Here is a 22,072-nt window from a genome sequence, read left to right as displayed (position 1 = left end):
GTCTTCTGAAAGCGCTTGGCAGGCGAAGTCTCAATCAGAAGTACTGCATATGGCTCAGTACTATGAAAATCGTGTAAATACTGAAAAGGAAAAACTTGAGAAAAAAAAGGGTGACATGAAAACAAAAGTTTTATTACAACAGATTGTTAGAAGCCCTAGAGGGGGTAATCAATTTAGAGGTCAGTACATTCCACAGGGAAGTGCGCCCTTGGCTCCGGTAACCGTTAATCAGTGTGCTTATTGCCGGCAGGAAGGCCACTGGCGCGCACAATATCCGACCTTGCAGCAGAGGTCATTTGGGAAAATGGGTAGACGATCCAGAGGTCGCCCAGGTGCAGGGGGCCCTGACAGCAGTCATTTTGTACCAGAATCACAGCAACCTCCTTCACAAGATAAGCAAGTTTCGAATGTGGATAATAGAAACATATTTGATCACCCTTCTGCCGCGTACCTCTCTGGAGAGCTTCCTTTTGATAATGTTCTGTTTCGCTACGATTGCCCGAAGCAGGATTTGGAACCTACGCCTATTCCTGTTCATCAGAAAGGCCCCTACGTTGAGATGGCGGTGGGAAATAGGAAGCATCTATTTTTAGTAGATACGGGAGCACAGAAATGTTCCATTGATCATTCACGGGCTCCAAATATTCCCCTGTCAGGGCAGTCCAACGTTTCTGTAGGGTTTTCAGGCACACCTGTAGTTTGTCCGGTCTCTTTGCCGGTACCGATAACACTGGGTCCCTTCACGGAACAGTGTCCATTTCTACTTACCACAAACTGTGGGGAGAACTTGCTGGGGCTAAATTTGTTGAAGGCATTGCATGCAGTAATACATAGTTCTCCAGACAGAGTTCGGTTAACAATTTCACCTCAGCAATCACTCGCCTCTCAGTTTTTGACTCGACCTTTACCGTCAGAATTTAGTAATGTTCCAGAATGCTTGTGGGCAATTGATGATAATGATGTGGGCATTCTTCAAATTGAACCTGTTAAAATTATTTTGAAACATGGAGTAAAATTGCCTCGCATCCCGCAATATAAGATCTCAGTTGAAGGCGATCAGGCTTTGAAATGTATAGTTTCTGATTTTGTACATCGTGGAGTAATTGAGGAAATTACGGATAGCCTATGTAACAGCCCCATTTTGCCAGTATACAAAAAAGGTGATAATGCGATTCCCTTTCGTTTTATAATTGATTTACGTGCTATTAACAAAATTGTGGCTCCTCAATTTCCTGTTGTACAACAGTACTAACCATGATTCCGGCTTCTGCTACTCATTTTAGCGTTGTTGATCTTAAAAACACGTTTTTCAGTATTCCCATACACAAGGATAGCAGGTATTTGTTCGCGTTTACCCTAGGTGGACGCTCGTTTACATTCACATGTGCACCACAAGACTACACTGAGCGTCCAAGTATTTATAGTAGGGCATTGAAAGAGCAGCTCGATACTCTCGAGTTGCCTACTACTTGCACATTACTACAGTATGTAGATGACCTCCTCTTGGCTGCTGATTCTGAGAGCACCTGTAAAGAAGGCACCGTGTTGTTGCTTTGTCATCTAGCGAAACATGGCTACAAAGCTTCACTTAAAAAATTCCAATATTGTTGTCAGGAGGTCGCCTATTTAGGCTACCGCCTGTCAAAGGAGGGAAGATGGTTGACACCTGAACGAATAAAGACTATTTCTGGCATGTCTGTCCCAAATACGCAGAAAGAAGTTAGAGCCCTGATAGGTATGGCTTATTATTGTAGATTGTGGATCCCTAACTTTTCGTTAACGATTAAACCAATGCTGGCTTTGACAAAGAGGGGCATTTCTTTACCATTGCCATGGACTTTGGAACACCAGACAGCATTTGATTTGCTCAAATCCGCGCTCTGTTCAGTGCCGGTTTTAGGAACTCCGAATTATGACAAGGCCTTTGTATTGTTTGTGCATGAACGTGATGGATGTGCTTTGGCTGTATTAATGCAGGGGCATGGAGGGAAGAATAGGCCGTGCGGTTACTATTCCTCCACTCTTGATCCTGTAGCATGCGCTTTGCCAAGATGTTTGCGCGCTGTTGCTGCTGCTGCTGCGTCTGTAAACCAGAGTAAGGGAATGGTCCTGGGTCATGCGTTAACCCTAATGGTACCTCACTCTGTAGATATTTTATTGAATTGAACTCAAACGCAACACCTCACTTCTGCACGATTGACAAGATATGAACTAATCTTGTTTGCCCCCCACATTCAAATTCAGAGGTGTTGTGTATTAAATCCGGCTGAACTTTTACCTGTCTTGCAAGATACTGTTGATGGGGACGATACGTCACACGATTGCCTTTATATGACAGAACAGGAGACTAAAGGCAGAATCAATCTGAAAGACACGCCTTTGAATAGCCCACAAGGGGAGCTATTTTGTGATGGCTCTTGTTTTAAACTTCCAGACGGTACATCCACGGCTGCTTATGCCGTGACTACTTTAAGCACGATTGTGGAAACTAAAAGAATTATGCATAATTCCGTGCAGGCCGCAGAAATTATAGCGTTAACTCGAGCTTGTGAACTTTATGAAGGGCTTACAGTGAATATATATATACCGATAGTCAGTATGCTTTTGGGGTGGCCCACAATTTCGGTAGACTTTGGAAAGAATGCAGGTTCTTGGGGAGACCTGCCAATATTTGCGGTTTGCCAAAAATCCGCTCACTACGGGACATAGAAAATGTGCTTCTTTCAGATTACTGTAACCAGTTGACTAAAAATCTGTTTTCAATTTATCACCAGGTGCGAGAGGCATTACCTGTACGCTACGAGGGTGCCGGTCACAGTCTACGACCGGGGTACTGGATCCTCACGAAGGTTTTTGAAAGATCGTCTTGCCTTGCACCTCGGTGGAGGGGTCCCTACCAAGTCCTGCTAGTCACTCAGACTGCTGTGCGGGTAGCGGGTCGTAAGAACTGGATTCATGCGACACACACCAAAAGGATCCTACAGCCCGTCCCATACCATACAAAGATACAGAATCCCTTCCCACTGCTGTAACTAGCGTACCTGAAACAGCAACAACCAACAAGGGAGAATTGGAGACCGCTTCAGAATCCGCAAGGCCAGACAAAACGGCCATCTTGTCTCCGCACTCCCCAACAGTGGAACTTCCGGATCAATCCTTTTCTGATCCCATTTCCGTTCATTCGCCACTTCCAGGAGGAAGTGACAACACTTTGTCCTCACCAGAAACTGCAAAATATAACTTGCGACCAAGGAAGTAAACGTACAGCACGGTTTGACTGTGCGATTGAGGAAAATCATTTGAGGGCTTGCCTTTTGGCCCGACTGTACAGGAAGATTCTGTTGGCTAAGAATTGTTGGAAAGACATTGGGGCCGATTCATGGAACAAACGTGCGCCGAAAATCCATGCGCAAGCAGGTGCAAGGGAGTGCAAGCGTGAGAAACGCAGCGCACGCGCATGCGTGCGATTCAAGGAAGACGTTGTGCGTGTTTCCCGCTGTCCATGCGCCCAATCCAGCCATGGCGCACGCAGGCATACACGGCGTGAGCTACGCGCACAGCAAAAGCGCACATAGCGCGGCGCACACAACCAAAGTGGGCAGAAAAGTGGGCGTAACACGCGGAATGGGGAACAACGCGTGAAAAAGAAGGCGTAACTGCAGGGAACTACACGGAACGCCCACACGCACGCAAACAACCCGTATTCATGGATCCGAATACGGGAAACCCGCGCACGGCAAAAGACGCGCACAGGCGTCAACACGTCCACCACACGAAGGCAGGCGGAAGCGTCCCCGCGCACAGCATAAAAGTGCGCGCAAACAACAAACGCATATATACAGCTACGATGAATGCCCCATTTGCCGCAGCACTGATCGTGGGACACCGCAGGAGGAGGAGAATAGCCAGGGCACGCATTTTCGCACCACGGACAAGCCTTTTTAGGATGCCTGACGACCAGGTCTATGGCAGGTATAGGTTTCCACCCCATATCATCCTAGACCTGGTCAGGGAGTGGGAAGATGACCTTACATCCCCCACCCTTTGCTCCCAAGCATTGAGCCCCTTGGAGAAGCTGCTCAATGTCCTGCATTTTTTGGCCACTGGGTCATTTCAGCGGACCACTGCCATAGTGGGGGGTCTCACAGGCCACGCAGTCATGCTGCCTACACCAGGTACTGGGGGAACACAGATCGGGCCACACGCTCCATGCTCTCAGCAATGTTCTCCATTGCTGCCCCCTGCCGTTCGGAATTGGCAGTCATGTCTTGCTCCCACTCAGTATACAGCGGTTGCGCGCGGCGACCGCGTTGCTGGGCTTCACCCCTGCAGGACCCAAGGACCGGGGTCCTCGCTGTGTTGGCACCGCCCACGGCTGCACGACGACATGCCCCCGTCGACGTGATGTAACAGGCACATCAGTGACTGGTGTGGAGGGTGACCCTGCGTCCCGATCCACCACGGGCGGAGGAACCAAGACTCTCTGATCCCTCAGTGCAGGGGTCGCAGACAGAGGAGTGTCCACATCAGAATCACTCACCCCTGACACATGGACTTGATGCTCATCCAACTCAACATGGACGTCAGAGTCGTCATCAAGGCTGGACTCATAGGCAGCCAGAGACAAGATGGACTGCAGCACTTGGGGGTTTTCGTGGCCTACCACCCCACGACCCCCACTAGTGCCGGGTTGATGTGGTGTTACCAACCCTGTGTCTGTCATGACAACACCATCCTCCGCCTCCATTGCGTCATCACCTGAAAAATAGAGAGAAAAAAGGTCACTACACATGTCAGAAGCACACGACACACACACACACCGCGAGCAAACGCATCCGGCAGACATGTGACACACAACATATAACCTGGCATGCATGCTGGGTCTACTTTGAATAGCTTCTGTGATCAGACCTGTTGAAAGGTGGCTGTTTCCATGGAAGTGGGTCTATGCAGTGCAGAAAATGTGTACGCCACTCACTACCTACATGTACAAGCATGGAAATGTGTGCCAGGAAATGTGAAGGCAGTGCAATGTCAAATTCACACATCACGTGCATTGTGCATTCAATGTGTTCCATATCTAGAAGTCAAGCACCCCTCCACCCCAGTAGCAAAGCAGGGATGCCTAGCATGGTATCAAAAGGCTGACCATACACCTGTGTATTGACAGGCAGTGTTGACTGGCATCTACAGCTTAATGTGATTCAAATGACAACACTGCAAATGATGCTGTGACAGTAGGCAGGACACATGATGAAAACTCCAGAGGCCGCCCACGTGTGAAGAAGACACAACAAGAGTTGGACAGAGTCATTGGCCATTGAACAGGCTGAGGCCTGTGAGCCACACAGATTGTCAGAGCCTAAACATGTGTGCAACGCAGGACTGAGCCACAGTTGACATGGGAAGGCTGATGAGATGGCAGGCAATGTATGTAACCAAGGACTTATATTACAGTGATCATCCAGTCAAGGACACATAGGGGCATGCGTGCAATGCACATGGAGCATGAATGGGCACTCATGTCCCTGCGGGACATCTGACCCATGCACAGTACAAGTGAGATACCCTGCATCAAGTACTAAGGCTGTACCACACGGCATATGTCTGGCAGATTCTACGCTGGAAGTTAGCATCTACACAGGACACATGAGCAAGAAACTACACATTGGCAAGATTGAAGCAGACCAGTGCAAATGTGGAACTGGGGTGCAGAGTGGCGGAGGAGGGGCAAGGGAGCATGCCTACATGGAGTCCCGCATGCAGGCAGAAGAGAGATGCATGACGGAAGCATTACATTACTTACACATCAGAACCATGTACACGTCACATGTAGCAGCAATCATGCACAACACATCCCACAAGTGAAACACACACGTCCTCAACAAACACGCATCTACACTCACTGGACTGCGCATCAAAGTCCAGCATCTCTCCCACTCCTTCGACCAATTCAGGTGGTATGAACTCCGCAACGAGAGCCTCATGCGGAGTGAGCTCTTCCTCCTCTGGTGCAGGCCCACCGCCAGTCACCAGAGTCAAGTTGTAATTAGAGGCACGCTTAGCCTTAGTGCTGCGCTTGATGTCATTCCAACGATTTTTGCACTGTTGCGCCCTGCGCACCTCATGGCCGAATGAACCGACATGTTCCGCAACATGCTTCCAGTGGGTGTCACGTTGGGCAGCCGTAGTCTGACTATTGGCACCCACTAGCATGTCACGGCTGTGGCCCCGCACGTAGTCCACGAGGAAGTCCAGTTCCTGCTTACAGAAAGGCTTCTTCCTCGAAGTGCAGGAGGTCGTGGCTGTGTGTGGGGTCCCAGCCTGTGCTGCAGGTGCAACCTTCCTCCTCTTGGACTGTGGCGCAGACCCTGGCTGGCTAATGCCGCCCTGACCAGTATGGCCAGTGGGTTCGGTGGATTGAGCCAAGGGAGTGGCAGGTGGAGGGATGACCAAAGGCCTGACTCGTGTCAGTGGCAGCTGGGTGCCCACTAATGGACGCTGCGCAGCAACATCAGCTGTGACAGGGTCATTGACCGCAACGGTCCTGGTTGGCAGACTCACAACCGGGGTGCTGTTGGGTGCATCTGCCCCTGCACTTGCCAACACCCGGCTGTTCGGGGCAGCAGATGACATGACTGCCCCAGGGACACGTGTCTTGGTCTGAGCACCCCGTCCTGCCCCTATGGTTTCCCCCCTGGCCTGTTGGAGATCTACCAAGGGCTCTTCAAGTGCCAACGCAGCCTGCACTGGCAGACCCTGAGCCTGGGTGGCGGTGTCCACAGCTGCACCTGCAGCTACCACTACCCTTGGGCCCATGGCTGTCGATAAAACGGACTGCCGGGTCGAATGGGTGCCAGTGCCAGATGCAAGAGCTGCATCCCCCGGAACCACAGGGGGTGGTGGCATGACTGCACCGACACATGGCACAACATTGTGCTCAAGTGGCGCACTCCTGCCTCTTCCCCCTCTGTGGCCGCCCTGGACACCCTGGAGTCCCCCTACTCCCTGGTCACCACGGCCACGTCCCCGACCACGCCCGCCACGAGGAGGACGCCCAGCTGAGGCGCCCCTCACCTTTGGTGGCCTCCCAACTATGGCACTGATGTAGAAGTGCTGTCACAGATGGAGTGGTGCCAATGGGAGGTGTACACCACAATTGACCTGGGCAATTGGGGTGAAGGGGGTGGGAAGCAAGATGTTAACAGCCCCCCTGCACCTGCAAGGCTGTATGTGACCCTGGTGATGTGGTGACGGGTCACGCAACGCTCAGGCACCCCAAAACTGCAGTAAAATCGTGCACGCAACCCTGCAGCCTACGTGCGTGGATTCAACCTCCCGCAGTACGCGGTGGCACCCAGTAACACGAATAACGCGTACACATGGGACATGCAGGCTACTATGACATCAAAAATGGGTGCGATACACAGGGGCACCCGCAGTGGGAAAAAGAGCGTGTGCAACTCACCGTCTGACTAGCGCGATGCAGAAAAACACGCGTAGCCAATACCCCCGCCAAAAGAAGAGATACGTCCTTGATAGCTGTGAAGTTGTGATGGCGCGCGAAACAACAGGAAGCAGCAACACATGTCGGTCTCTACGAAAGGCACGTACAGCGAACTGCTGGGCCCGTTCACCTTTAACCCGTGCTGAGGGAAACGAACGCGCGCGTCACGTCACTTACGCGCATGGGCCCTTTCCTGGTATTACACGCGGACGTGCAGTTTTTCACGCGCGCTGAAATGCCCATGCATGCCTGTACGCGTCACGTCACAGGGGCGCTTGCGCTTGTGGGGCCATCTGTCCAATGAAAATGCGTATGCGTGCAGACGCGCTTACGCGCTAAGGGCCTTTCCTCGAATTACACGCTGACGTGCCGAATTTTCACGTGCCAAATCACTCCTTATCAAGCTGGCCACGCGTAAGCACACTGAAGACCACGCTCCTGCCCAGAAGGCCGAACTACTGCCCCCCAGAGCCCCGAGCACGCTCCCACCTGCCATCTGCTGCTGCTTGACTGCCTGCTGCCCACGTGCCCTGCCATTTGCTGACTGCACATCAGCCAGGGGTGCTGTTGCTGTGACCACCCCTGCTGGAACCGAAGACTCCCGACTGGGATTCCATCGCTCCACAGCCCAGCCCCAGGACCCAGTTGCCCAACCACTCCTGCCTCTGGGGTTGTCATGTCGGGGCAAACACCATCTGAGACCACTGACAACCCCCGGCCAGAGAGGCAGAGGGGCACCAGCTTCAGTGCCACCGAAGTTGGTGTACTGGTGGAGCAAGTCCTGGGGCAGTATGATGCCCTCTTCAGAAGTTCCCGCGCCGACAAGGAAGGACAGACTCAGATCTGGACTGACATCGTGACTGCCATCAACGCGGAGGGGGTGGCAATCTGCGACTTACAACATGTCAAGAAGCGCTGGGAGGACTTCAGGTCCAGGACCCTGAACAAGGCCCGGCGCCTCTTGAAGGCAGCGGATGCCAAGGGGCACCGGGGCCACTTGTCGGAAGAACAGATGAGGGTCCTGGAACACATATCCCCAGCGCTCCACGTCCAGGTCTTTGAGAGGCAGACCCGTCTGGAGTCGAGCGGTAAGTGTACATGCATCCTGATTGTGAGATGTGCGTCTGGTGATTTTTCAGTAGTGTGCAGGTTGCACATCTGTTTGTATGGGGTCGAGTATGGGTGGGGGTGTACAGGGCCGTGGGGCTAACACATGCGAGGGCTGGAATGTGTGAGACATGGATGGCGCTTGTGTGTGTAGGCTTGCATGCCAAATGCAGTTGTGTGGGCACACATGTTTGGATGAATGTGTATGTAAGTAGACATGTCCGTGATGTCACGCATGTATGTTGTTTTCAGCTGCATGTATCAGCACTGTGTACATGGGCATCTGTGTGTATTTGACAAGGGTGCAACAGTGATGCAACATGGATGCATGTGACAGCGGTATGTGGAAGCCTGATCGGCAGATGTGACATGGATGCCCATCTGAACACTGCGACACTTGGCAGAGGTGTACACATGCATGCAAGTGTGGTGGTGTGTGTACATGTGTGGTGCACTTCCTGTGTTGCATGTGATGTCTGGCTCACCTTTGCCTGCTCATGCTGTTGTATGTGTATGGATGGTGCTGGCAGTTGTGATATGGCTGTGGTATGGCTCATGTGTGCGAGTTGAAATGACATGTGTGTTGGGTATTGTGATGACATGTCTGAGGTTTGCCAATGCCACTCATGTACAACTGTCATGTGTGCATGTGTCCATTGTACAGTGCCCTGATGCCTGTGTTTTATTTCTCCCTGTCTGCAGCGTCAACTGATGAAGAGGGCAGAGAAGGTGCTGTGGAGCACAGCGGCGGGGATCCCACCGCCAGCCGGAGACGCAAGGCCCGGCTCCCCTCCCATGTTGTCATCTCGTCGGGGAGTGAGGAGTCCGGTGCTGCGTCCCAGGCCGCAGCTGCCGGGGGGAGGTCCAAGAGGCGGAGGTTGGAGTTGGACTCCTCAGCAGCAGAAGGGGCAGCTGGGACCCCACAGGGCCGAACAGGGGAAGATGGCACGGAGTCATCCAGGTTGGTGGGGGGTTTGGTGGAGGAGGAGGCCGTGCAGGCAACAGAGACGGGGTCTGGAGGTGGGGATCCTACTGGTGCTAGTGGTGCAGTGCAGGACCAGGGACAGGAGGCAGCACAGGCCGCCGCGGAGGTGCCTGTGTGCAATCCTGTCCCTGATCCTGTCCCTGCATCATCTTGCACCAGCAGAGTTGCCTACGTCCAGACCCGTTTTCAGGCAGGGGATGAGCTCACGTCAACTGGCCTTCCTCTGCCTGCGGACGTGGCTATCCGGGTCCGGGTTGAGCCTGTTCTGAGTGGTGTGGCGTTGCGTCAACGGGCCATGCGAGGTGACCTGCAGTCTTTTCATGAGGAGACTGCATGTCATCTCGAATGGCTCGTTGACCACGTCAGCCTGATGGGACATGTCACCCAGGCCGGATTCCTCCGTATGATGGGGCTTGCTACGACCCCCACCTCAACTGAACCCCCTACGCGCCAGTCGTCCTCCGTGCCATCTTCCCACCTATCAGTCACCTGGGTGCCCTGTGGAGCTTCCTCTGACGGTGCGGCCAGGCTGGTGGAGGAGGCATCCCTGCCACAGTCGGGAGTCGGACGTCCAGCAGGGGTGGCTACATCAACGACTGCACCCCAGCCGGCGGAGGATGTGCAGGCAGCAGGAGGCAGTGCACGGGCAGAGGCACAGCAGCAGCAGCAATGTGGTGGGAGCCATGAAGGCTCGGGGCCTTCAACATCGGAATGGCAGGCATCGGCCGGAGGGCAGGACGACCCAGGACAGAGAGTGTCTTCCATGTGGCAGCGGTTGGGCCACACCATAGATGCGGAGCGGCAGCGGGCGGAAGAGGCACGGCTCACAATGGTCAGGGCGGAGAACTCCATGCGGAGGGCCCTGAGGCGGGCCGAGTGCCTCGAGGCAACCCGCAGGGGTTTGGAGGTGGACATGTCGATGGCCCTGCGGACCCTCGGGGCCATGGAGGAGGACCGCCTCCGGGACATTGAGCAGGAGTTCGATGATGCCCTGGCCCAGGACATCCAAAAGTGAGCCGTCAAACTAGCCCGCTGCCCTTGTACATAGTTATGTAGGTAGTGTTAGGTTTCATTTTTTTTAAAATTTATTTTGGACCTTTTGGACATTGGCCACATTTTTGTATATAGTTTATTTTATTAGTTAGTGTAGTTAGATAGGTTTCCTTTCTTTTGTTGGGATAATGGACCCTGGCTTGTTTGTATGTACATAGTTCACTGTTGGATTGTATTTTTCTTTCACATTTTAACCATGGAGCAATGGCTTTCTTTTTTATTTCCCATTGGATTTTGTTTTGTGGACAGTGACTTTGGACACCATTACTTTGGATTTTGATTTTTGGTTTTGCTTTTTTTCACGGACATGCCTCTTTTCAATTTTGTACATTCCCATTTATGTTTCTTTATTTTTGATTCTATTTATGTTTCGTTTAATACATATTTTTTTATCAAACTTCAATGTGTAGTATCATCTCATTGGTTTCATGCATATCATGACATGGGTTTTGAGATTCACTGACACCCATTGGGTGTATGTGAGGGAAATGTGTTTGTTTCGGAACTTGCAATTGGTGTTCTGTCATGTAATTGCCAATTATGAGTGGGTGGATGCAATACTCGGGTGGGTGTTTTGCATTTGGAGGCTGACCATAGGGACCAGGGATCTAGATTGTGATGACATGTTGTCTGGGGAACATGAGTTGGAAATGGGTGGGGGCCTGGTTGTGGGTGCCCCTGCACTGCTGGGGGGTGGGAAGGGTGGGAGACATGGGTGGGGGGCCTGCTGGCAGGTGCCCCTGCACTGCTGGGGGGTGGGGGTGGTGGGGAACATGAGTTGGACATGGGTGGGGGCCTGCTGGCAGGTGCCCCTGCACTGCTGGGGGTGGTGGGGAACATGAGTTGGACATGGCTGGGGGCCTGCTGGCAGGTGCCCCACAGTGCTGGGGGGTGAGGGGGTGGGAGACATGAGTGGGGGCCTGCTGGCAGGTGCCCCAAAGTGCTGGGGGGTGGGGGTGGTAGGGAACATGAGTTGGACATGGGTGGGGGCCTGCTGGCAGGTGCCCCACAGTGCTGGGGTGTGGGGTGGGGAACATGAGTTGGACATGGGTGGGGGCCTGCTGGCAGGTGCCCCACAGTGCTGGGGGGTGGGGGTGGTGGGGAACATGAGTTGGACATGGGTGGGGGCCTGGTGGTGGGTGCCCATGCACTGCTGGGGAGTGGGGGGGTGGGAGACATGGGTGGTGGCCTGCTGGCAGGTGCCCCAAAGTGCTGGGGGGTGGGGGGTTGGGAGACATGGGTGGGGGCCTGGTGGAGGGTGCCCCTGCACTGCTGGGGGGTGGGGGGGTGGGGAACATGAGTTGGACATGGGTGGGGGCCTACTGGCAGGTGCCCCACAGTGCTGGGGGGTGGGGGGGTGGGGAACATGAGTTGGACATGGGTGGGGGCCTGGTGGTGAGTGCCCCTGCACTGCTGGGGGGTGGGGGGTGGGGAACATGAGTTGGACTTGGGTGGGGGCCTGCTGGCAGGTGCCCCACAGTGCTGGGGGGTGGGGGTGGTGGGGAACATGAGTTGGACATGGGTGGGGGCCTGCTGGCAGGTGCCCCACAGTGCTGGGGGGTGGGGGGTGGGGAACATGAGTTGGACATGGGTGGGGGCCTGCTGGCAGGTTCCCCACAGTGCTGGGGGGTGGGAGGGGGGTGGGAGACATGGGTGGGGGCCTGGTGGAGGGTGCCCCTGCACTGCTGGGGGGTGTGGGTGGTGGGGAACATGAGTTGGACATGGGTGAGGGCCTGGTGGTGGGTGCCCCTGCACTGCTGGGGGGTGGGGAACATGAGTTGGACATGGGTGGGGGCCTGCTGGCAGGTGCCCCACAGTGCTGGGGGGTGGGGGTGATGGGGAACATGAGTTGGACATGGGTGGGGGCCTGCAGGCAGGTGCCCCACAGTGCTGGGGGTGGGGGGGTGGGGAACATGAGTTGGATATGGGTGGGGTCCTGCTGGCAGGTGCCCCACAGTGCTGGGTGGTGGGGTTGGTGGGGAACATGAGTTGGACATGGGTGGGGGCCTGCTGGCTGGTGCCCCACAGTGCTTGGGAGACATGGGTGGGGGCCTGGGGGAGGGTGCCCCTGCACTGCTGGGGGGTGGGGGGTGGGGAACATGAGTTGGACATGGAGGGGGGCCTGCTGGCAGGTGCCCCACAGTGCTGGGGGGTGGGGGTGGTGGGGAACATGAGTTGGACATGGGTGGGGGCTGCCCCTGCACTGCAGGGGGGTGGGGGGGTGGCAGACATGGGTGGGGGCCTGCTGGCAGGTGCCCCTGCACTGCTGGGGGTTGAGGGTGGTGGGGAACATGAGTTGGACATGGGTGGGGGCCTGGTGGTGGGTGCTCCTGCACTGCTGGGGGGTGGGGGGGTGGGGAACATGAGTTGGACATGGGTGGGGGCCTGCTGGCAGGTGCCCCACAGTGCTGGGGGGTGGGGGTGGTGGGGAAAATGAGTTGGACATGGGTGGGGGCCTGCTGGCAGGTGCCCCACAGTGCTGGGGGGTGGGGGGGTGGTCGACATGGGTGGGGGCCTGGTGGAGGGTGCCCCTGGTGGCTGGGGGTGCAGGGGGACATGCACATGTCATGTTGATGGGCAGTAATGCAAGTTGACATGTGGGTTGGCTGGGGGGCATGGCCATGGTGGATGGGGTGCCTGCAGGACATGTGCAGGGTAGGTCCCTGTGGTGTGAGCCACCTGCAGGGGCCGTGGAGGGTGTAGAGGGAACACCTGGGAGGACTCACACGTGCAATTCACGTGTGGTGCTCCCCGCGCACCCCTGTAATACACGTACCCTGATGGAATTGCGTGTGGAACTTCCTGCACAACCCTGGAATACACGTACCCTGCTGATGTTGCGTGTGATACTTCCCCCGCACCCCGAAGTACAAGTACCCTGATGAGATCGCGTGTGGAACTTCCCGCGCACCCCTGATATACACGTACCCTGCTGATGTCGCGTGTGAAACTTCCCCCACACCCTGAAATACACGTACCCTGCTGAAATCGCATGTGGAACTTCCCGCGCACCCCTGAAATACACGTACCCTGCTGGAATCGCGCGTGGAACTTCCCGCGCACCCCTGAAATACACGTACCCTGCTCGCACGGGGCCAATCGCGTGTGGAACTTCCCGCGCACCCCTGAAATACACGTACCCTGCTGATGTCGCGTGTGAAACTTCCCCCGCACCCCGAAATACACGTACCCTGCTGAAATCGTGTGTGGAACTTCCCACGCACCCCTGAAATACGCGTACCCTGCTGGAATTGCGTGTGGAACTTCCCGCGCACCCCTGAAATACACGTACCCTGCTCGCATGGAGTCAATCGCGTGTGGAACTTCCCGCGCACCCCTGAAATACGCGTACCCTGCTGAAATCGCGTGTGGAACTTCCCGTGCACCCCTGAAATACGCGTACCCTGCTCGCACGGGGCCAATCGCGTGAGGTACTTCCCGCGCACCCCAGTGATACACGTAGCCCGCTTGCCGTGCTGGTACAGGGTTAGCGCAGCCCTTTGCGCTGGATTGGGGATTTTGATGGCTTTTCCCTGCGTGAGAGGCGTTCTTGGGGGAGTAACTGGCGCTGCTGCAGGGTCGCTGCCCCACTGTGCGCCACGGCTGGTTTTGGTGGCTGGAATCCATGAATACGCTGTGCGCGGAAATGGATTTTGGCGCACGCGGCTGGCGCAGGGATTCGCACGCGCACACTGTGCGCCAGCCGCGTGAGCCACTTGTGCGCTGCATTCTATGAATTCCCCCCATTAAGAAGACGCGCAACTGGAGTTGCCAGCAAACAAACAATTGGTGTTTTTTCAGTTGAAGATTACAATGCCTGCACCCACTACCGCTCGTACCGAACTTTTAGATAAACATGTGACTAGCAGAGACAATGATAAAGCATGTAAGGGGACCCCCAAAGTGTATTGTTGCCTTTTTGTGATAATTACTGGATTTTTAGTAACTCTTGGTTTTTGGTTATGGTATCTGGAGGAAGCATATCCGTTAGAGGACTTTTTTCCTATTGAAAATGTATTTGTTATCCCCTCTCCTTCCGTGCAATTGCATACTTTGTCGCCTAGAGATTCTTTGCATAGTTGGAGCTATCAGAATAATACCCTTTTGTTAATCATGAATGCCACTCATGCAATTTTTAATAAAACCAATTGTTGGATCTGTTTGCATTTACCGCAACATGGGGATAAGGGGCTAGGTTGTTATATTCATCCTTTACCTTTGACAACTGCCTGTTACGCTTCTCTTCAAGCACTATTTTTTGGTCGATGGAATGACAGCATCTCAGGGAACTTTGATGGTACAAATTTAAATAACTTTGAAAAGCATGTTTTGATGCCCCTGGGTTGCTCGCTTTTTGCAAATAGAAGTAAGCCAAACGTTGCTTCTGTTAGGCCCTCTGATAGGTTGTCTCGTCCTTTTCAGTCTTTAAGCTCTTTCAAAATGGCTCCTATAGGCAAAAAGGATGCCACGCCTCCACCTTATTCTGTTAATCATAGCCCCGATTCAGTATCCTTCTGCATAAAGAGGAATGGAACACGGTCAATGGGTATTTTTAGAAAGTGCACCAACGTTGCGAATTTGACTAGTGAAAACAGACCTCTGTACCTAGGCGAACCTGTCTATTTTGTTTGCGGTAATGTGGCATTTCCATGGTTGCCCAGGGATTGGCAAGGAACCTGCTATTTAGGGATTCTACTACCTGGGGTATTTATTGCTAGTACTGCAGATGTTGCGAAAACTCGTCCACGACGAGGTGTGAAAGAGGATACTCCAGCGCAAACTCTAGGAGATATCATGAAATTCTTTGTGCCATTTTTTGGGCAAATTACGAATTCAGAAGATATCAGGGTACTAGCGAGAGTATTGGAGAGAACCATTAATCGGACCACTGACATACTCTATAATATGATGTTAGAACAGAAAGCGATAAGATTAGTGGCCCTTCAGAACCGGATGGCATTAGATGTCATTCTGGCTGAGCGTGGAGGAGTATGTAAATTAGTGGGGTCCGCTTGCTGCGTTTACGTACCAGACTCCTCTCCAACGATCTTTAAGGCTATCCAAAATCTACATGTTCTTAGTTCAGAAGTACATGTTCCTGAGGGAAACTGGGAACTTAGTGCATGGTTTTGGGAACTCCGACGGTCATGGGGATGGAAGTTGTTTTCGGCCCTGCTGATTATCTTGGGAAGTTTTCTGTTTCTTTGCTGCTGTATACAGTGTCTCCCTGGTATATGCTCAGTATTAGGGGGATGTTGCGCGCAAGCAACAAGTGTACTAGGGCATAAAATATATGCCCCAGAGAAGGTTTCCAAAGAGTATATGTTAAAAGAAACTTTGGTGTCAGATCTAATGGCAATAGATATGTCAGACAATGATTCGGGATGTATAGATGTTGAAATGTGGAGTTAGTCGCAGAGTGATTGAAGGTAGTTTAGCGCTTGGCATAGGCCAAAAAGAGGGTTTGTTAGAACTGATATAATATTGTTTCGTCCTCATTGTATATGTTGGCCAATGCCCAGTCGCTTTGCGAGGAAATCCGTATTACAAGGTTGTGACCTCAAGTGAATCGAGCCTCTATTTTAGGTTAGAACTGCTATTTTAGTTTATTGTACACAGTCACCCTGTAGTCTAAAATGGCCGTCTTTTGTGCTCTTGTTCTTGCCTTAACCTCTACGACCTCTGTAGGAGCGTTAATGTCCAACCTGCCTTCAGGCTTCATGTTCGGGTCATGTAGACCTTGTCCTTTGTTGACCTCGGGATCAAGGGATTACTTGAATTAGCAAATGTTAAACTACAAGAACAGTAATGCTATCCAAATATGATATGCGATCTGTATTAAAACGATACGTAAAGAGTGTAATGTTAAATTAAAGAATGATAGAGTGTGTTAGTAAATGTATTCAAAAGTAAACCGCATGCACGAGATATGTAAATTAGGAAAGTGAACCTGGTGCGACCCTAGCCCAATGTATTATTAACTTGTAAGAGGCTGGACATCATTATAACAAACTATATGAATAGGCTGATGTCCAGCTAGCAAATTCTGCTCACTGCTCACATTGAACCCTGCTGGTGGTCTCTGTGATGTATTGACAGCCAAATAGCTATTTGTGTACTTTGTTGACTACTGTTCAGTTTTGTAATAAAGATTCTGGGAATCTTTACAAGCCTGTGATGGTGTATTTTCCTTTGCTTGGTCTAACAGCCGTAATATTGTATTTTTTCTGATTCCACAAAAGGTCAACAATCACTATGGTTAAAACAAACACTGATTCAAGACTTCTGAGTAAAAGAATATACATTTATTTACAGCATTATTTATAAAACAGTTCACTATCATAAAGCAGCAGAAAATCGCAGTCTTAATATACTACAATAACACCCAATCCATTCTGGACAAGTTAAGCTCAAAATGAAGTGTGAGCAAAATGGCACTCCATTAATTTAAAAGGGAGAAAAGACAAGGGGGGGTAATTATGAGTTTAGAGGCAGCCATGGCGCTAACAGCACCATGGCTGCCTCCAAACCCGTGTCCGGGTCTGTGGTATCGGAATGGGGAATTACAGGGACATTCCGACCTTGGCCGGCCCGGGAAGTCCCCATTCTGAATACCATTCCCCCTTCCCATTTGAACCCCATAGGGCTCAATGGGAATGGGGAAGGAGCTAATAACGGGCCCTCACATAGCGGGCCCGTTATTAGCTCCTTGGTCCCTTAGCAGCTCCTGCTAAGGGACCTCGGAATGCAGTGGTAGGGTGTTAATGGCCCCGGCATCCTTACCGGTGCCGTTAACCCCCTACCGCCGTACTCGGAATGAGGCCCAAGGTTATCCAAAATCAATAGCACAAACAATTTATAGGCAGGGCAATCTAGAAAAGACTACTACAACTAGGATTCAAGTCAATAGGTCTGGGCCAATGTTAATGGTTCAGAATCTTTGCAGAGGATCACACAATTCAAAGCAGTTCGCGGTTAAGTCTTTGCCAAGAGTTCAAAATGAAGTTGGTCGGAAGAAAAGTTAATTAAAGGAGAAGAGAAGGACAAGCATTTAGAGAGGTGAAAGATGTCCTGCGCTTTTACCGCGGTCGGACGGAACAAACGACCAAATTTGCACAGTACCTTTAAAGAAGAAGAAGGCTGTAGACAGGGATGGACTGGGAACTAAAAGAGGCCTGGAAGTTCCTGCAGGCTCGTGATTCTTGAAGCTTCCGTTGTGGTGAAAAGAAGGAGGACGGTGGAGGGTCCTGCGCTGCCCAGGGAAGAAGCTAGCAGCGGAGCAAAACGATGAATAAAAGGTGCGCTCCTTAAAACCCAAATTGGTTCTCTTCCCACTGGCTATCCGATCTACTGCAGCGATGCACAGTAAATTCGACCTGGATGAGGACCGGTGTCTGATGTTTGACAAACTGGTTGTTCCCACCAAGCTCAAGGGAAGAAGATTCCTTGCAGATCTCCCCTGTCGTCGAAGTTTCAAGCGATTCGGACCTGCAGCAGGGCTTCACCGGGTGTCCAGTAGTTGCAGCGGTCGTCTTCCTTCAGCTTCTCTTTGGTTCTCTCGTTCCAGTGGCGACTCTGCCTTCCAGTCCCAGAGACAGGCTTTTTATGCACCAAATCCCCCTTCACACAGCCTGGCTGTCAATCACACAACAGGGTGGCTGTCTTGGCAGGGCAGCCACCTAGCCAATCAAACAAGAGTGTGACTTGGGTCTCCAAGGAGATCCTGTGCAGGGGGCCTCAAACCCCTCCCTCACATCCTGTCCACCCAGACACTCATGTTCCTATGGAGGGCTTCTGTGCAGAAGCCCGCCAAAGGACGGCGAACAAAGGAACCAAACCTGGTTTGGCACGCAGAGCAAAACACTAGAAAGACCTTTGCAAAAAGATATGGCAAACAAACTCGACCGGAACCAAGTTAAAATAAAAGTGGATTACCGGGTTTGAGTTCGAGGCTACCACCATAGCCTAAAATGGTACCAACGGCTATTTTCATAGTCTGCGGTAGAATAAAAATGGTAGATACCACTGCCACCAGCCAAATCTTAGAGAAAGGGGAACATACTAATGTTCCATTTGAATCAGACAAAAGGGGATAACTATTAACCCCTCCAGTACTCTATTGAAAGATAGGGTCTACTGGGTCTGTAAATTTAAAAAGACTAGTAAAGTTAATGGTAACTTTACATGTTCTGGGAGACAGTGATCAGTCCCAGAAAATGGAGTTTAAGGTGGGAAGTCTGAAAAGACAACCATGTGTCACTGCACTAAAGGTTCTGGGTGACACACAGTAAAAATATGATGGCTATGGGGTGGGTAAGACTCCATAGTCCATGAGCATAAAGTAAAACACATTGAAAATGAAAAGTTCAAAGCCCAAAAATATAGCAAAAGAGCTGGAGGGCTCTATGGTAGAGGACATTTAGCACTTGTGTGAGAAATCTCCCTAAAACATATCACTCTATTCCCAGATCTGTGACCAGGGCCCAGCTAATACAGAACTGATTGGTGTCTTGCCTGACTGCCTCTACAGCTGCTATGTGGAACAATAGCCATGTTGCTACCTCTTTGATTCTCCTGCAGAAAGAGTGATACCTTCCTTTAGAGCATAGGAACATCCCCTAGGTGCTTCCTGGAAACTGATGAGACAGCAGTGGCATAATAAAGAATTGCTCATACTAGGGTGCTGACCACTGGAATGCTTTTAAGTCAGCAGGCATGGGAAGCGGGAGTTAGAGTAGCCAGAGAGGAGAGGTGGACTGAGAGAAGGGCCCAACCATCTTGTTTTCTGTTGGGGCTCTGTTTCCTTTCTTGTCCCCTCCATTTCCTGCAGGCACTGTCATCTGGGTGTGGTGTCATACAGCAAAGGGCACTTGTTACATCAACCCAGATTGGACTGTTTACAGTTTGCCTTTAAAAGGAATGGCGGAACAGCCTCATTCTTTGATTCACCTTTTGGACTATCAGGAAAAGAAGGGTATATGTTTGCACCTCAAGGTGTGCAATCCATTCCAAAGTCTTCTTCCATAGAAGTGAAGTCAGAAGGCATTCCAGGCAGAGGAGACCTCGGTCCAGTGGGGAGAATTGCTTGTGGATCAAGGCCTCTCTACTGGCTTCACTGGAACCAGACTCCTGTCGACTGGAGGTGACAGCCAGGACTGCAGAACAGAAGGACTCACTGTTTCCTGGAGCCCCTAGAGTGGCACTCCCAGCCACCACAGAACCCAGGAAGTGACATCTGGCTCACCCTGCATCTCCCAGCCACCTCTATACCTGTTTGGGCACCTTTGATGCCATCCAAACTGCTACAAGGGAACCGACTCATGATCGATCTCAGTGCTCACCCACAGCTGGATCTCCAAGTTCTCTTGACACTGAAGCTCTTCCATCTCTGCATTTGACATCTGTTGAGTCTTCTAGCATCCCAACGCAACACCACCACCTGGCCACCAGCTTCTTTGAGCTTCTATACAATTATGCTGCAGTACCCTGATTCTGTGTCGATCCCGTGGAGCCCACTCACTGCTGAAAGCTAGTCTCTGCTCTTCTGCTCTTGAGACCACAGAGTCCTGCAGCACTGCCGAACGGACAACGCCTACCAATATGCATCATCTTTGATGCTGCTGCCGAACAGCACTCTATTGTTGGACCCGGCACCTCTTTTCCCCCACCTCGTCACCAGCCTGGTGCCATAAAGGACCCTGACTCCCGGCTCAGTGGCAAAAAGCCTTGCTCAGCACTTAAGAACATAAGGTAGTGCAAAGAGGCTTGGTCACTCTCATCCAATGTTTGGAACCATACTGACTTTTAAACCACCCCTTTCTTCCTTGTTCTGCAAGACATATGCTTTGAACAGTGATGTGGTGTCAATTTTGTGCCTGAACCCCCCTGTTCACCTAACCAGACTGCCGTTTTCATAAAAGTCTGCATTCTGTGTATTCTTTTACAGGGGTGGATTTTCATAGTGTTTTCTGATTAGTTATGATACGATATGTCATTTCTAATGCACCTGTACACAAGTGTCACAAGACAAGGGAAGACAGAGGGAGGACAAGACAATCCTACTAGCCTTGTGTCATTCAGATCTTGCAGGTGTGACAACGAGAAGTGCTGGGGGAAGTGCAAGAGAGAGAAAAGGGGGAAGTGCGATTAAGGCAGCATTGCTCTGAGAGGGTGCAGCCAGGGCAGCACAGCTCTGGGTAAGTGCAAGGAGGCGCAGTGGTGTAGGGGTGACAGTTACAGCCCCTAGGTGCTGCAGAGGCCTGGAGGCAGTGCAAGGGAAGACTGGTCCTGAAGGTTCCTGGTACCCAGTGAGACTCTGAGGGAACTAAGTAACCAGTCGGTGCAGCAGACAGGTAAGTTAGCAAGAGAGCGAGAGAGAGAAGGCAGAGGAGAAAAGGAGCGTCTTAAGCTGCTTTCGGAACTTCAGGTGGTCCAGCTCAAGTCTAAGAGGGGTAGGGAGGCTGTTCCAGAGGGAGGCGCCTGCAGAGGAGATTGATCTACCACCCACTCTCTGCCTGTAGAAGCATCTAACCATCAGAGAGTTGGAGGTAGCTGAGCGAATGGCTCTGGAAGGAAGATATTTTGGAAGAGAGAGTTGGATGTAAATCCGGCACCAGCCCCAGAAAGCCTTGTGAACGATGCAGTGGGTGTTCAACTTGATCCGTGCGGCCACCGGCAGCCAGTGGAGAGATTTGAGGGCTGGAGAGATGCTGTCTCTGGGCTTGAGGCCAAGGTTAAATCTTGCAGTCCTGCTCTGGATTAGTTGCAGGGGGCGAAGAGTAGAGGTAGACAGATTGAGAAATAGGCTGTTGCAGTGGTCCAGTCTGGAGGGAACCAAGGCTCTTGAGACAGTGAGCTTTTGGAGGAAAGTTAGAAAAGGTAGAATACCTCTGAGGAGGTGCAGCTGGAAGTGGACCTTTTCGGCAAGGTTTGTGATGTGAGGAGAGAAGGAGAGAGTGGAGTTGAAGAAGACACCAAGGTTTTTTCGTCACTGGAAGGCGAAGGAAGAGGGACCAGGGAGGGCAGCCGGAGAGAGAGAGGGAAAGCAGGGGCAGGGGTCCCTATGAGAAGGATCTCTGCTTTACTGGCATTAAGGCAGAGGTCGCTGGAGGTGCACCAGGCCTTAAACGCGGATAGACAGTCGGGAATGAGTGAGGGAGGAGTGGAGGCCGAGGGAAGCCTGAAAGAGAGCTGAGTATCATCAGCATAACACTGAAAATTGTTTGTATTTTATTGTTTAAAAGTCTATGGGCCTCATTGCACGGATGGCGGTGAGGGTTTACCGGTACCGGTATTTTACCGGTACCGGTAAATCCTTACCGCCTTACTATGAGGTCCCTTTGCGGGTTGGGGAATTTAACGCCTGCTTTTTGCAGGCGTTAAAAACCCAACCCGCAAAGGGACCAGGGACCTAATTACGG

This window comes from Ambystoma mexicanum, chromosome 1q (genome assembly GCF_040938575.1).
Source record: "Ambystoma mexicanum isolate Mex_15411 chromosome 1q, UKY_AmexF1_1, whole genome shotgun sequence".
NCBI classification, from domain to species: domain Eukaryota; kingdom Metazoa; phylum Chordata; class Amphibia; order Caudata; family Ambystomatidae; genus Ambystoma; species Ambystoma mexicanum.
This window is presented reverse-complemented; position numbering follows the sequence as displayed.